This window comes from Macaca nemestrina, chromosome 4 (genome assembly GCF_043159975.1).
Source record: "Macaca nemestrina isolate mMacNem1 chromosome 4, mMacNem.hap1, whole genome shotgun sequence".
In the NCBI taxonomy this organism is placed as follows: domain Eukaryota; kingdom Metazoa; phylum Chordata; class Mammalia; order Primates; family Cercopithecidae; genus Macaca; species Macaca nemestrina.
The window spans coordinates 100,879,918-100,896,515 of NC_092128.1; the positions used below are offsets into that span (position 1 = coordinate 100,879,918).

Sequence of the window (16,598 nt, forward strand, 5' to 3'; positions counted from 1 at the left end):
AGTGTCTGTTCATGTCCTTTGCCCACTTTTTAATGGGGTTGGTTTTGCTTGTTGATTCAAGTTCCTTATAGATTCAGGATATTAGTCCTTTGTTGATGCACCGCTTGCAAATACTTTCTCCCATTCTGTAGGTTGTCTTTTTACTCTGTGGGAATTCCTTTTGCTGTGAAGCAGCTCTTTAGTTTAATTAAGTCCCAAATGTCAATTTTATTTTTGTTGCGTTTGCCTTTGAGGTCTTACTATAAATTTTTTTGTCTAGGCCAATGTCCAGAAGAGTTTTTCCTGGTTTTTCTTCTAGGATTTTTAAAATGTTTGAAGTCTGACATTTAAGTCTTTAGTTCATCTTGAGTGAATTTTGATATATAGTAAAAAGTAGGGGTTCAGTTTCATTCTTCTGCATGTGACTAGGCAGTTTTTCCAGAACAGGGTGTCCTTTCCCCATTGTTTATTTTGGTTGACTTTGTAGATCAATTGGTTGTAGGTATGTGGCTTTATTTCAGAGGTCTCTCTTCTTTTCCGTTGGTCTTTGTGTCTGTTGTTGTACCAGCACCGTGATGTTTTGGTTACTATAGGCTTGTAGTGTAGTTTGAAGTCATGTAATGTGATGCTTCTGGCTTTGTTCTCTTTTCTTAGGTTTGCTTTGACTACTTTGGCTCTTTTCTGGTTCCGTATGAATTTGAGAACAGATTTTTTGGATTCTGTGAAAAATGACATTAGTAATTTGATAGAATTGCATTGAATGTATAGATTGCTTTGGGGGAGGACTCTATTATCTAACATGCTAACAAATCTAAAATTTTTCTTTCAATATGTTATTTAAAAATCTCATAGTTATTTAATTCCAGGTTAGAAGTCTGTAAGTCTTGCATGACAGCATTAGTCCTATAATACATAAGGGTGTAGGGAGTGGGAGGTTAATTAGAAGACTACTGCTATCATATGTGACAACTTAAAGCTACAGTTTTGTGTTTTTTTATGTTATAAAGTATTCATCTCTATCCCATGTAAGGCTTTTATATATTTTCGTGGAGAAATATATAATATTTTATATATTATATAAAATATATTAAATAATATATTAAATAAAATAAAATATGTATAATATATAGTATATTATATAAATATATATTTATAATATATTATAAATAGATATTTATACTATTTTATATATGTTATATAAAATATATTTTATAAAATATATATTATATAAAATATGTAATATTTCTACTTTTTATAAGCAATGTGGTGGCCTACACAGCTGACATAGGAAGTTTAGATTTGATGACAGACAGATTGCTTGCTAGGATTCTAGCAGAAATTAATCTTTGTAAGAAGCATAGAACCTTCTATAGTCTATATAGAAATAGAAATACTATAAAAGTACATGGATAAATGTATTTATGTTGAGGTACTTTTTTTTCTTTATGGGTTATTTTAAAAGAAGATGCATAGAAGATAAATTAAAATAAAAATAGTTTGATGAGAAGGAAGGAAGTCCTGATGGATCTAGAAGGCCTGAAGTAGGATTGAGGTTCTATTTCTGATTTCGTTAACGTTTGAGGACTATGACATTTGTATTCTTTGTTTACTGATTCTTAATTTACCTCATCATTTCATAAACCTTTATATTAACCCTGCCTTTTGGGAGGGTTCTCGTTTTCCTTCTGTCACTTTCATAAGGTTGACTTCTGTATCATTCCAACATTCCAAGAAAGCTTTCTTGAGTTTAAAAGGAAAGATGAGAGAAAACAGTACAAGAGACCAAGTGAAACAGCATAACTGTCCTCAAACTTTAAAAGCTTTTATTCTCCTGGTCATAGTTTTTATTTTCGTTAAGATGCGGTATTGGTGAAATCTGATTTTAAAGGGTGAAAATACTTTTCCAAATTTATCTCATTTTTGTGTTTCCTTTATTAAGGAGCATAGCTATGACTCAGCCCACATCTGTCTGCAGTTTTACCCTTTTACAAAATTATATACACATATATATACATATATGTATACGTATAGTAAAAATAAATTCGTTCTTAAATTAGTTCTTCATTCTTGAAAGGATGAAGAAGATTTGAAAGAAAGGGAGGCCACGTTTAGAGATAACTAGAAAGGTGTAGTTTAGGGCAAGAGAGAATGCTAAAGGAAAATTGAAGGCAGAAAGATGAATTATAGCTGTATAATGAAGTTCTTTTATAAACTATTTGGAACTTGGAATATTTATCTTATATTAGTATGCAAAAGTATTTGTAAGGAAAAGAATTTCTTTAAAGACAAGTTTGGAGATAAGTTCATTACTTTACACGTTCGGGGTGTAGGTGATGTGTTGGAAGGGGAAAGAGGCAAATGTCAGAGGCATTATAAAGAAAGAGTGAGCTGTGTTTGCTGAGTGCTGGAAGCGACTTGAAGGTTAGCAGTGGAGTGACTCAATTCAGAGTTAAAGAAATTAAGAGAGTACCTAGCTGCTGTAAACTGTATGCCAGAGGTGTTAATCTTTGCAAATGTGAAAATTATAAAATGTGATTCTTAATGATTTTTCTAAAGGAAGGAGTAAAGATATTACAAAGGATGCTTGTATATTTTGTTGAGTTCAGGAAACATTTTAGAGAAGATTGGTAAAGAAATGGCTTGTGAATATTTTTCCGATGACTACATATTACTTGTATAAAACTTTTAAAAGTGCTCCTCCTCCCACCTTAAGTCAGCATTGCCCTGATATCCATAGCACTGCCTTGGACTTGCCTCAGAGGTGGCCATAAGATGTATCTTCTCAGCCACTGAGTAGTTTGGTTTCAGGGAGGGCAATATTAACACAATGGCTCTGTTTTGAGGGGAACTGTATTTAATTCTTAATATTTTAAGTGTTTTAAGGTAACAAAAATAATAAAGGAAAATAATGAAAGTATTTTAGGCATAGAGATGTTTTTCTTATAGCTTTAGTTATCTGAAATTTTAATTTTGTGTTAATTTCTAGCTAGTTTCTCATTTAATTTTTAACTTTTTCTTTGATTCAGAGATTATGTAGAAAAGATACATTATAATTGCAAAGAAAATTTAGGGGAGCAGGGAGATGTGTAATGGGAAATCATTTTGATCTTGGTATTAGAGAAAGCTCTCCATACTTCTCTATATTTTTTAACTGTTTTGATGTTTTCTGTGTGGCCAAGTACATCATTGAGTTCTGGAAATTGTGAATATAAGAGAAGCATATATATTTTCTTCTGTAGAGTGTAAAATCTGCATTTTTCTGACACATACATGGACATGTATGTGTGTATATATGTATGTATTAGAAAACGTGTGTATGTGAGTGTACTTCCCATAAATTGAATTTGGTTGTATTATTGAAACATTTTGTATCCTTTATTCTGTTTGATCTACATAGTCTGACAAATTTGAAAAGTTTATTAAAGCATCCCTACTGTGACTGTGGTTTTATCAATTTTTTTCATTTTTAAAGTCTCTTGGTTGCTTTGGTAATATTTGCCTTGCAGCAATGTTTTCTGGTTTTATATATTTCATAACTATGTTGTTTGCACAAATATTTATGACTTATATTATTTTTGGATTGAATCTTTTTATGTTATAAAGTATTCATCTCTATCCCATGTAAGGCTTTTAGCCTTGTATTCACTTTATCTATTTTTTTTTCTTATGCTTGTTAGAAACTGCCAAGGGTCTGAGATAATAGCCTACTTGCAAGCCAGCAGGTTAGCCTGGCTACATTTTTATGGATTCCCACAGAATATATGAGACTCCTTAATCAAAATCAAGGAACTTCATTACTCATAGCAATAGCAATAGCCAGAATATCAGCATTTTCTTATATCAGTTCCTTAAGCCCCAAGAGGGCCAGGTGACATCTCCTCACTCAGTGAGTTGCATTGCGGAAGAGGGAACCCCTGAGCTTTGGGAAACTAGATCTTTTATCTTGGGAAGTAGACATGTCTGTTCTTTGGAGGTGACACTGTCTCTATTTTCTAGGGCTATTTGCTCTTACAAACATGTTTGAAAATTGGTCTAAAACCTGCAGAAACATGAGACACCCATGGAGAATGGTCTTCCTCAGCTTTTTTTTTTTTTTGCATTTGCTTGCTATCTTTGCTGCTTTATTATACATAAATAAATTAATAAAATAATTAATTTTCTCCATTTTAAATTAATTTAAATTTTATTTTTGAATAGATAATATGTTTGCATGGTTCTTATACAAAGAGATACAAAGTATGTCCAGTGAAAACTCTCCCTCTCACCTGAATTACCTTAACAGAGGTTGCCAGTACTACCAGTTTCTTGTGATCCTTCCAGAGATATTTAATGTATATGCTGTGATCCTTCCAGAGATATTTAATGTATATGCAAAGATACATATATTCTTCCCACACTACTTTTTACACTGTTATACCTTGCTGTACACAATTCTGAACCTTCGTAATATATGCTAGCAGTTATTCCAGATGACCTTCATCATTGTTTACAATTGTCTTATATTTCATAGGTGGATAAACTGCAATATATTAACCAGTCTTGTGTCCATAGATGGATATTTAAACTGTTCCTGGTATTTTGTGTGTGTATGAGTATGTCTATGGGTTGTAGTCCTTGAAGCCTTCCTTATTAATCAGGGATTATGTACATTTTTATTTTTAGTAATTATTTGCCAGATTCCTGTCCAAAGATGCTGTGCCCATTTTTTTTTTTTTTTTTTTTAATTTAAGTTCTGGGATACATGTGCAGAACACGCAGGTTTGTTACATAGGTATACATGTGCCATGGTGGTTTGCTGCACCCATCAGCCCTTCATCTACAGTACATATTTCTCCTAATGCTATCCCTCCCCTAACACCCACCCCCCCGACAGGCCCCAGTGTGTGATATTCCCCTTCCTGTGTCCATGTGTTCTCACTGTTCAACTCCCACTTATGAGTGAGAGCATGTAGTGTTTGGTTTTCTGTTCCTGTGTTAGTTTGCTGAGAATGATGGTTTCCAGCTTCATCCATGTCCCTGCAAAGGACATAACCTCATCTTTTCTAATGGCTCCATAGTATTCCATGGTGTATATGTGCCACATTTTCTTTATCCAGTCTATCATTGATGGGCATTTGAGTTAGTTCCAAGTCTTTGCTATCGTGAACAGTGCTGCAATAAACATACCTGTGAATGTGTCTTTATAGTAGAATGATTTATATTCCTTTGGGTATATACCCAGTAATGGGATCGCTGGGTCAAATAGTATTTCTGGTTCTAGATCCTTGAGGAATCACCACACTGTCTTCCACAGTGGTTAAGCTAATTTATACTCCCACCAACAGTGTAAAAGTGTTCCTATTTCTCCACATCCTCTCCAGCCTTGTTTCCTGACATTTTAATGATCGCCATTCTAACTGGCATGAGATGGTATCTCATTGTGGTTTTGATTTGCGTTTCTCTAATGACTAGTGATGATGAGCTTTTTTTCATGTTTCTTGGCGACATAAATGTCGTCTTTTGAGAAGTGTCTGTTCATATCCTTTGCCCTGTTTTTGATGGGGTTGCTTGTTTTTTTTCTTGTAAATTTAAGTTGTTTATAGATTCTGGATATTGGCCCTTTGTCAGATGGATAGATTGCAAAAATTTTCTCCCATTCTGTAGGTTGCCTGTTCACTCCGATGATAGTTTCTTTTGCTGTGCAGAAGCTCTTTAGTTTAATTAGATCCCATTTGTCAATGTTGGCTTTTGTTGCCATTGCTTTTGGTGTTTTAGTCATCAAGTCTTCGCCCATGCCTATGTCCTGAATGTTATTGCCTAGATTTTCTTCTAGGGCTTTTATGGTTTTAGGTCTTATGTTTAAGTCTTCAATCCATCTTGAGTTAATTTTTGTGTAAGGTTTAAGGAAGGGGTCCAGTTTCAGTTTTCTGCATATGGCTAGCCAGTTTTCCCAACACCATTTATTAAATAGGGAATCCTTTCCCCATTGGTTGGTTGTGTCAGGTTTGTCAAAGATCAGATGGTTGTGGATGTGTGGTTTTATTTCTGAGGCTTGTTCTGCCATTGATCTATATATCTGTTTTGGTACTGGTACCATGCTGCTTTGGTTACTGTAGCCTTGTAGTACAGTTTGAAGTCAGGTAGTGTGATGCCTCCAGCTTTGTTCTTTTTACTTAGGATTGTCTTGGCTATACAGGCTCTTTTTTGGTTCCATATGAAATTTAAAGTAGTTTTTTCTAATTCTGGAAAGAAAGTCATTGGTAGCTTGATGGGGATAGCATTGAATCTATAAATTACTTTGGGCAGTATGGCCATTTTCACGATATTGATTCTTCCTACCATTGAGCATGGAATGTTTTTCCGTTTGTGTCCTCGAGCAGTGTTTGTAGTTCTCCTTGAAGAGGTCCTTCATATCCCTTGTAAGTTGTATTCCTAGGTATTTTTTTCTGTTTCTAGCAATTCTGAATGGGAGTTAACTCATGATTTGGCTCTCTGTTATTGGTGTATAGGAAAGATTGTGATTTTTGCACACTGATTTCATATCCTGAGACTTTGCTGAAGTTGCTTATCAGCTTAAGGAGATTTTGGGCTGAGACGGGGTTTCTAAATATACAATCATGTCATCTGCAAACAGAGACAATTTGACTTCCTCTCTCCCTGTTTGAATACCCTTTATTTCTTTCTCTTGCCTGATTGCCTTGGCCAGAACTTCCAATACTATGTTGGCTAGGAGTGGTGAGAGAGGGCATCCTTGTCTTGTGCCGGTTTTCAAAGGGAATGCTTCCAGCTTTTGCCAATTCATTATGATATTGGCTGTGGATTTGTCATAAATAGTTCTTATTATTTTGAGATACATTTCATCAATGCCTAGTTAATATTGAGTTTTTAGCATGAAGTGTTGTTGAATTTTATCAAAGGCCTTTCTGCATCTATTGAGATAATCACGTGGTTTTTGTCATTGGTTCTGTTTATGTGATGGTTTATGTTTATTGATTTGTGTATGTTGAACCTGCCTTGCATGCCACGGATGAAGCTGACTTGATGGTAGTGGTTAAGCTTTTTGATGTGCTGCTGGATTTAGTTTGCTAGTATTTTAATAGAGGATTTTCGCATCGATGTTCATCAGAGATATTGGCCTGACATTTTCTTTTTTTGTTGTGTCTCTGCCAGGTTTTGGTATTAGGATGATGCTGGCCTCATAAATTGAGTTAGGGAGGAGTCCCTCTTTTTCTATTATTTGGAATAGTTTCAGAAGGAATGGTACCGGCTCCTCATTGTACCTCTGGTAGAGTTTGGCTGTGAATGTCTGGTCCTGGGCTTTTTTTTTTTTTTTTGGTTTGTAGGCTATTAATTACTGCCTCAATTTCAGAACTTGTTATGGTCTGTTCAGGGATTCGACTTCTTCCTGGATTAGTCTTGGGAGGGTATCTGCGTCCAGGAATTTATCCATTTCTTCTAGATTTTCTAGTTTATTTGCCTAGAGATGTTTATAGTATTCTCTGATGGTTGTTTGTATTTCTGTGGGATCAGTGGTGATATCCCCTTTATCATTTTTTATTGTGTCAATTTGATTATTCTCTCTTTTTTTCTTTGTCTGGGTAGGGGTCTACCTATTTTGTTAATCTTTTCAAAAAACTAGCTCCTGGATTCATTGATTTTTTGGAAGGGTTTGTTGTGTCTCTTGTTGCCTTCAGTTCTGCTCTGAGTTTATTTCTTGCCTTCTACTAGCTTTTGAATTTGTTTGCTCTTGCTTCTCTAGTTCTTTTAATTTTGATGTTAGAGTGTTGATTTTAGATCTTTCCCGTTTTCTCCTGTGGGCATTTAGTGCTATAAATTTCCCTCTAAACACTGCTTTAGCTGAGTCCCAGAGATTCTGGTACATTATGTCTTTGTTCTCATTTGTTTCAAAGAACTTATTTATTTCTGCCTTGATTTTGTTATTTACCCAGTAGTCATTCAGGAGCAGGTTGTTCAGTTTCCATGTAGTGGTGCTTAATCGTGAATTCTAATTTGATTGCACTGTGGTCTGAGAGACTGTTTGTTATGATTTCCTTTCTTTTGCATTTGCTGAGGAGTGTTTTACTTCCAATTATGTGGTCAGTTTTAGAACAGATGCGATGTGGTGCTAAGAAGAATGTATATTCTGTTGATTTGCAGTGGAGGATTCTGTGGATGTCTATTAGGTCTGCTTGGTCCAGAGCTGAGTTCAAGTCCTGAATATCCTTGTTAATTTTCTGTCTTGTTGATCTGTGTAATATTGACAGTGGGGTGTTAAAATCTCCTACCATTATTGTGTGGGAGTCTAAGTCTCTTTGTAGGTCTCTAAGAACTTACTTTATGAATCTGGGTGCTCTCCTGCATTGGCTGCATATATATTTAGGATACTTAACTCTTCTTGTTGCCTCGATCCCTTTACCATTATGTAATGCCCGTCTTTGTCTTTTTTGATCTTTGTTGATTTAAAGTCTGTTTTGTCAGAGACTTGGATTGCTTTCCATTTGCTTGGTAAATATTCCTCCATTTCTTTATTTTGAGCCTATGTGTGTCTTTGCATGTGAGATAGGTCTCCTGAACACAGCACACTGATAGGTCTTGACTCTTCATCCAATTTGCCAGTCTGTGTCTTTTAATTGGGGCATTTAGCCCATTTACATTTAAATTTAATATTGTTTTACGTGAATTTGATCCTATCATTATGATGCTAGCTGGTTATTTTCCCTGTTAGTTGATGCAGTTTCTTCATAGTGTCGATGGTGTTTACAATTTGTTGTGTCTTTGGAGTGGCTGGTACCGGTTTTTCCTTTCCATGTTTAGTGCTTCCTTCAGGAGCTCTTGTAAGACAGGCCTGGTGGTGACAGAATCTCTCAGCATTTGCTTGTCTGTAAAGGATTTTATTTCTCCTTCATTTAAGAAGCTTAGTTTGGCTGGATATGAAATTCTGGGTTAAAAATTCTTTAAGAATGTTGAATATTGGTGCCCACTCTCTTCTGGCTTATAGGGTTTCTGCAGAGAGATCCATTATTAGTCTATCATTTTTCTGTTTTCTAATTCATTAATTTAGACTTTTGTTTATATTATTTATTGTGCTTTCCTTAGGTATGTGTTTTCTGAATTTATTGTGTTGGGGGTATTAATTTTTCTTTCTTGTTTTTCAGCATAAGTATGCAAGCCTATGAATTTTTCTCTAACGATGTTTTAGCTCTGTTTCAAAGGTTCTGATAAGTAGTGTTTTTATGGTTTTTACTTTTTTTTTTTTTTTAGATGAGGTACTTTGTATTTTGTGGGTGTCTTTAACTCAAAAGTTATTTGAGAGTATCTTTAGCCAAGTGTAGAGGACTTTTTTCCCTGATTTTGCTATTTGTTTCCTGGTTTTGCTGCATTGTGATCAGAGGATGTTGTGTGTACTAGTTCTATATTATCAAAATTTATTATTTTCTTTGTGGTTTAAGGTCACTTTTGGCGAATGTTTCTTATTCATATGTAATTTAAAAGGTCCTTTGGGAGGACAAAACAGGAGTATCACTTGAGACCAGGAGTTCAAGACCCAACCAGCCTGGGCAATGTAGTGAGACCCTATCTCTATAAAAAAAAAAAAAAAAGAAAAGAAAAGTCAGCCAAGTGTGGTGGTGCATGCCAATAGTCCCAGATACTTGGGAGGCTGAGGTGGGAGAATCACTTGAACCCAGGAGTTGGAGGCTGCAGTGAGCCATAATCGCACCGCTGCACCTCAGCCTGGATGACAGAGCGAGACTCTGTCTCTGAATAAGCAAAAAGACATAGATAAAATTTAATGCCACTGCACTCCATCCTAGATGACAGAGTGAGACGCTGTCTCAAAAAAAGGTCTTTAATATTCATCTTTTTTTAATTCACTTGATCCTTGTGGGCTAAGGTGAATTAAAGTGTACTACTACTTGTGTTTCTGTTTTTCTCTATATTGCATATGTATTTTTTCCCTTACAAATGTTGCTGCTGTTATATGGGTATAAACATAACTATTATAACTTGGGTGCAAATTGCATTTTTTAATATTATAAAAGTCCCTCTGTCTCTTTTAATGTTTATGCCTTATGTTCAATCTTGTCAATAGTAAGATTGTAATTCATTCTTTCAGTTTGTATTTGCCTGATAAGTTTTTTTTTCATTTTCATTTCCTAAATATTTTTTGTTTCATATATGCTTTTTGTATACAATACAGGGTTAGATTTTGTTTGCAATCCAATCTAATCTTTGTTTTTTGTTTGTTTGTTCTTTGTTGGTTTAGCCCATTTATATTTCTTAATATAGTCAGTGCTAATTCTGTCATTATACTTTCTGGTTTCATAACTTTTTAAAAATGTTTCACTAAGTGGCCAGCTTTTCTTTTTTTTTTTTTTTTTTTTAAGACCGAGTCTTGCTCTGTCACCCAGGCTGGAGTGCAGTGGCATGATCTCGGCTCACTGCAATCTCTGCCTCCCAGGTTCAGGCAATTCCCCTGCCTCCCGAATAGCTGGGATTACAGGCACCCGCCATCACATGCCCAGCTATTTCGTATTTTTAGTAGAGACGGAGTTTCACCATGTTGGCCAGGCTGGCCTCGAACTCCTGACCTCAGGTGATCTGCCTGCCTCTGCCTCCCAAAGTGCTGGAGTTACAGGCGTGAGCCACCGCGCCCGGCCCCTGCTCTTCTTTGTTTCATTTTTTTAAAAATTAGAAATAACTGTGTTGCTTTTTTTAATTAGAAATAGCTGTTATTTCTAATTGTGTTTCTAATTACATTTCTGATAACTATTTCTATGCTTAGTGATTACTTCTATAATTTTATATAATACCTCATATTTTTAGATACTGGTTTTTTCTATGAACAATAATGAAATTAGTGTATTTCCTATTTTTCTCCTTCCTTCCCGTGTTCTAATTTTAGTTGTTATATTACCTAATGTTTGCTTTTATACTATTAAGTTTTTTTGTACTTCTCCTTGCTTTGTTAGCTTTAAATAATACTTTTTGACACCTAGTTATTTATATCATCTTCCCCCCATCCACCCTCACCTCTTTTAATTTTTGCTAGGTATATACTTTATACATTATCTAATCAATGTTCCCACTTTTGTTTTAATCTTACCATTATAAAGATTCAGCTCCCACTGCTAATCCTTTTGCTTTAGTTTTTTCAGACATCTCTTGGCTAGCTGAAGTTCATCCTCATAGAAATCCTTTCAGATGGGCTTTATGACCAGTATCTATTAGGGTTGAAATTGTGTTGATTTTTTCTGGGTCAGTTTTCAGGACTCGGTGTGCCCTTTCAGTATGTAGATCTAGATCTGCTTTTATTTCTGTAATGTTTTCTTGATTATTATTTTTGACTGTAGATAGGCATTATTGCATTTCCTTTTCTTGTCTTCTGTAGAGAACATTTTTTCCCTCTAATTCTTAACTCTTCATTTCCTATTTATTTTTCTCATTTCCACCCTTTCATGTTCCTGTGATTTCTTCTAGTGCTCCTTCTAGTTTTACCTTCATTTTTGTAATAGCTTTTTTTCCTCTTCCCTTCAGGTTTCATTCTCATTTGTGATCTCATCTTTGTACGTGCTTTTGGACGATTGCTTGCTTATTTTCTTTAGTATTCATGGCAAATATGTTGATTTATTGAGGTTGGATATACCATACAGAACATACACAATTGTATTTTAACTAGTAAATTTGGTGGTGGTCTTCTCTTATTTTTTTATTATTTATTATTTACTTTGTTCTTCCTAGCCTTTTCTAGATCAAGTTGCTTTCCCTTTCCTCCAGATTAATTTAGAACTTCTACTATGCACCTTTTTGTTCTTTTAGTGGTTACCTTACTTTCGTATGTATCATTAAACATATGGTTATTTTATTCTGTCAGAATGAGGGATTGTCTCTGAGTACTTCCCCTGATATGCTTGTTTACTTCCCCACCCTCCACTGCCTCTCTTCAAGTCCTAGTATTAGGAGATAATTTAGACTTTAAGTTTTTACTGGCAGAATATTGCTTTTGTTTCAAAAACCCATAGTTACATTACAGTTCTAGATACAGCATTATCTATTTAGATTTAATTTCGCTTATACATGTTTTCTTGCTCTCTGCTGTTGTTTACACTCTTTATTTTTCTCTTACTGAGATCTTCATTCTTATTATAATTTTTGTTTGTTAGGAGCTCTTTCATGAGTAATTTTCCATGGAGAAAGGTGCCCAAAATATTATTTCATTTGCCTTTATATATTAATACTATCTTGAGTGAATATAGGATTTTTAATTTCAGTGTTTCTTTTTCCATTAAGTCTAAAACTGTGTGTGTGTGTGTGTGTACTGTGTGTGTGTGTGTGTGTGTGTGTGTGTGTGTGTGTGTGTAATGGAGTTTTGCTCTTGTTGCCCAGGCTGGAATGCAGTGGCACGATCTTGGCTCACTGCAGCATCTGCCTCCTGGGTTCAAGCAATTCTCCTGCCTCAGCCTCCTGAGTAGCTGGGATTATAGGTGCCTGCCACCACGCCTGGCTAATTTTTGTATTTTTAGTAGAGACGATGTTTCACCATGTTGGCCAGGCTGTTGTGCAATTCCTCAGGTGATCCGCCTGCCTCGGTCTCCCAAAGTGCTAGGATTACAGGCATGAGCCACTGCACCTGGCCAAGGTTATTCTACTTTTTAACTCGCAGTACTGTAGATAAGAAGTCTGGCTTTGTCTCATTTTTTTTTTATTTTATTTTAGTAACCTGGTCTTTCCATTTGGAAGCTTACAGCATAATTTCTATTTTTGAAAGCCAGAATGTTTTCGTTTTTTCACTGTACTCCCATCTCTAATTAATCCTGCATCTATTTAAGTGTGTTTTCACCCTATTCCTATCTCTTAATTCATCCTGCTTGAGACTTCATGAGCCCTTTCAGTCTAAAATCAAATCTTATTCAGCCTAGGGATTACTTCTAGTATTTATTTGATTATTTTTTGTTTGTTCCTTTTATTCTTCCTGTGACTTCTATAATTTTACTTTTAGAGTTTCTAGATTTGTCCTCTTACGGTTTTATTAATGATTTTTGGTTTCTTTGGAGTTACTTACATGATATTTATTCTAGACCACTAATTCATTATTTGCAGTGATTTTTTTCACTGCCTCTGAAATATTAAATTGAAAAATTACAGGTTTTTTAGTGCTAGGAACTTTTACTGCTAAAGTTGTCATCATTGTTGTCTCCTTCCTTCCTGTCTTCCCTCATTTATTCTGCCCCTGTAGTAGGTGCCTATTTAAATTTTTTGGTGTGATTCCCCCTCATCCATCCCTGCATATGCTTACATAGTTAATCTTTCTCAGTTACGTAATGTTACAAGTTATAGAATCTGCCATTACCTATGTCGGTCATACTGTTATCTTTTTTCTCAAATAGAAAAAGATAGAATGAAAGTTATTTCTCTTTTGTGAGCCTGTTGGTCAGTAGCTTGTCACACGGAGACTTTTTGTTTGAATTTTGAAATTGTTCCTTGGAGCAGGGAGAGTTTTCATTTTCAGCCCAACCCTGGCTTCTTTCCAGTGCTTTCAGTGTCAGTGAGAGCAGCCTTCCTTCCTGTTCTGTTAGATTCACTCAGGTACTGCAGACTGCTTGGGCAGTTTAAGGATTAGAGGACATTGACCAAGTCCGGTGAAAAAAAATAAACCTTTTTCCAAATCAATGTGTTTTTCACCCTTTCCTTGGAACAATTAAAAAGAAAAGAAAAAAAAAATCCGTGGCAGTGCATGCTTGTAGTCTCAGCTACTCTGGAGGCTGAGGTAGGAGATAGCTTGACCCCAGGAGGCAGAGGCTACAGTAAGCCGAGATGGTACCACTGCACTCCAGCCCAAGTGACAGAGCAAGACACTGTCTCACACACACACACAAAAAATCACACTTACTGTTTCTTGATTTTCACATGGTTACATTACCTGAGGTTTCAGATGAATCTAGATTTATATTCTTCAGGATCCAGCGATTAGTCACAGTTATTTTAGTAGTTTAGGAGCAAGGTAAAGGGGATCAAGAAAGAATTCTCAGTTCATGTTGCATAAGTTCTAATTTAGCCAGAGCTGCTGGTTCTTAGATACTTGATTTTTCTAAATATGTTAGAATTTTATGTTTTGCCTTAATATCTCAGGAATGGACATTTTAAATATTTTTCCGGTTCATACATACTTTTAATACTTCTCCCATATATACTAATAAACATGCAAGCATTTATTGATAAACTTGGCATATTTATATATTCAGTACTTTTTGCTTGAGTGGCTGATACGAACTTCCTGGGTAAAGAAGTTAATACACTTAAAAATTTAAAAAAAAAAAAAAAAAAAAAAAAAAGGTCTGACTTCAGCTGAGTCACCAAAACCACCAGCAGTCAAAGTGCTCAAGTCAGTGGCAACAACAACCCATTGCTTTGGAGCATTTTCTCTGTTCATTGGCTCTTCACTTGTTGCTTGGTGTTTTCCTTAGTCTTCTGAGATCTGTTGCTTCATTAGTTGTTCAAAAAATATTTATTAAGCACTTACTATGTGCAAAACACTATGCTGCATGCTGGGATAAGCAAAATCTACAAGGTCCCCTGCCCTCATAGAATTTACCCTATTTCTTTAATACAGAGGTGGCAAAGAATTGGCCACATCTGACTCACAACCGTGTTTTATTTTGCTTACACAGTATCAGAAATGTTTTTTGAGCATTTGCAAATGAGAATATTCATCTGAATATAGGTATTCAGATGAATATACATTTCCACCTGCTTTAAATGTACATCTGGCCATCCTGGGCCTTTATTTTCCCATGGCATTCTACTCTTAACAGCAGCTGCCCCTTTTTGATAGGACTGCATGTACCAGTTTGCTTCCATTCTCTAAAAATCCCTGAAACCAAGACCAAATTCAACAGGCATTTATTGTTACAATTGTGTTATTCTTTTTTCTTATAAAACGATTAAGATGAGCTGCATCTTTCGGCATCTGAGTTTGTGACCCGTGCATACTGATTATAGCCTGCTAATTATCTCACATCCTCTAGAAGAAGCGGAAGAGAAAAAGCCTTACTTACATACTTCACTTTCAACAAAAGCAGTAGTAGATATGTACATTGTAATACTACTCCTTAAATTCATTCTGACAAAATGATATCAAATCCTGATTTATAAATCTAATGATAGTTCTGATGTAACATTTGATATTTATTGTTGCATGTTGTAATAGCTGTGTGAATTGGCATTTTCCAGCTTATTTCAATATTGCTGTAGTAAAATTTTGTTTACATTCAGCTAACATTTAGTGCCTTTTACATATTTTTACGTTCATTAGATTTTTTTTAATCATCAGTGTTAAAGACCGTGTGAGATGTAGGTATTATGACTTGCAATTTATTGTATGAAAATGAGGCTCAAAGAGGTTTGTGACTTGTCCAAAGCTCAAGCCTGTTCTTCTTCCATGAGACTACCTTCATTTGCATTATCTCCTTAGATCTTCATAAGGATCCTAAGAGACAGGTCAAGCAGGTTTTATCATTATTACCATTTCAGATTGCAGAAAACAAGCTCAGACTCCCTTCTTGCCAATAATCACGTACCTAGTGTTCAGAACATACCTGCTCTGTTCCAGCTATCTCGCTAGGCATTTGAGAGGTATTTATTTCTACCACTGCCCTGTGAGGTAGGTACTATTATCCCATTATATTCCAGAATAAATTGGACAAGTTGGAGTTTGAAACTAAACTGTAAATTTTTTTAAAAAAATTGCTACGTATTACCCAGATTGCTGGACTCTTATTGCCACTATGAGCCTACATACATTAAAATGTAAACATTTGCCTAATTTTAAAAGTATACAGTAATAAGCTTGAAAATCAGATAAGGATATTAGCTTTGTTGTTTTTTCAGGACTGATGCTTTTCTCTCCATAGCGATTGAAGAGAAATGAACCTGAAATTTTACTTTAAAGTATACTTTATTCTATTTTGGTTTGTATTCAGCAGTTCCATTTTTTTTTCTTGTTCATGTGGACAACTCATTTAGGAAAATATTTGTTTAGGCTTTAACAAATCAGTGTAATTGTTTTTAAGTTTTACTTTATTGTTGATTTGTGACAATTAGAGGGCATAGGAAAATTATTTTAGTTTGATTTGATGGTTGGGAAATAACTTGGTAATCTAATAATTTCCTAGACAACTTGTGTGACTACTTGTGACTTGTGAGGTATTTAACTTTATAAAATACTTAATCCTGAGTTAGCTTTTTAAGGTAAGTTAGGAGCAAAAAGGCCCAAGAAAGCTATGTCAAAGTGTGGAGTTAGTGCTCCTTTTGTATATTGTAGCTTTTAGAGTTTCTGATTTGTGTTCCATTTTATTTTAGTTACATTTTCTTGGCGAATTCACCAAATTTCAATTTCCAGAATATCCCCAAGAGTATAAACTTTTTTAAAAAAGTCATCAAAACAAATTTTATTTCCTCCTAAAGAATTAGTCTTAATTTTGCATTAAGTTTCTAACAGTGCAGGTGAAGGGTAGCTACATGTTTAACAATCAATTCTTAGTTACATTTAAACTAGAGAAGCATTGAAAAAGTAATTTTCGGTGGCATCTAGGCAGAGAAGCCCAGATTGATAAACGTTATTCCCATATTTTTATTGATATATT

At 35.0% G+C, this 16,598-nt stretch overlaps 1 protein-coding gene across 3 annotated transcripts in view; it reads left to right on the plus strand.

The window, feature by feature from the left end:
* The window catches only part of LOC105475805 (zinc and ring finger 2), a 90,291-nt gene that overhangs the window by 55,136 nt on the left and 18,557 nt on the right, over positions 1–16,598 (plus strand). The gene's annotated exons all lie outside the window — the stretch shown is intronic.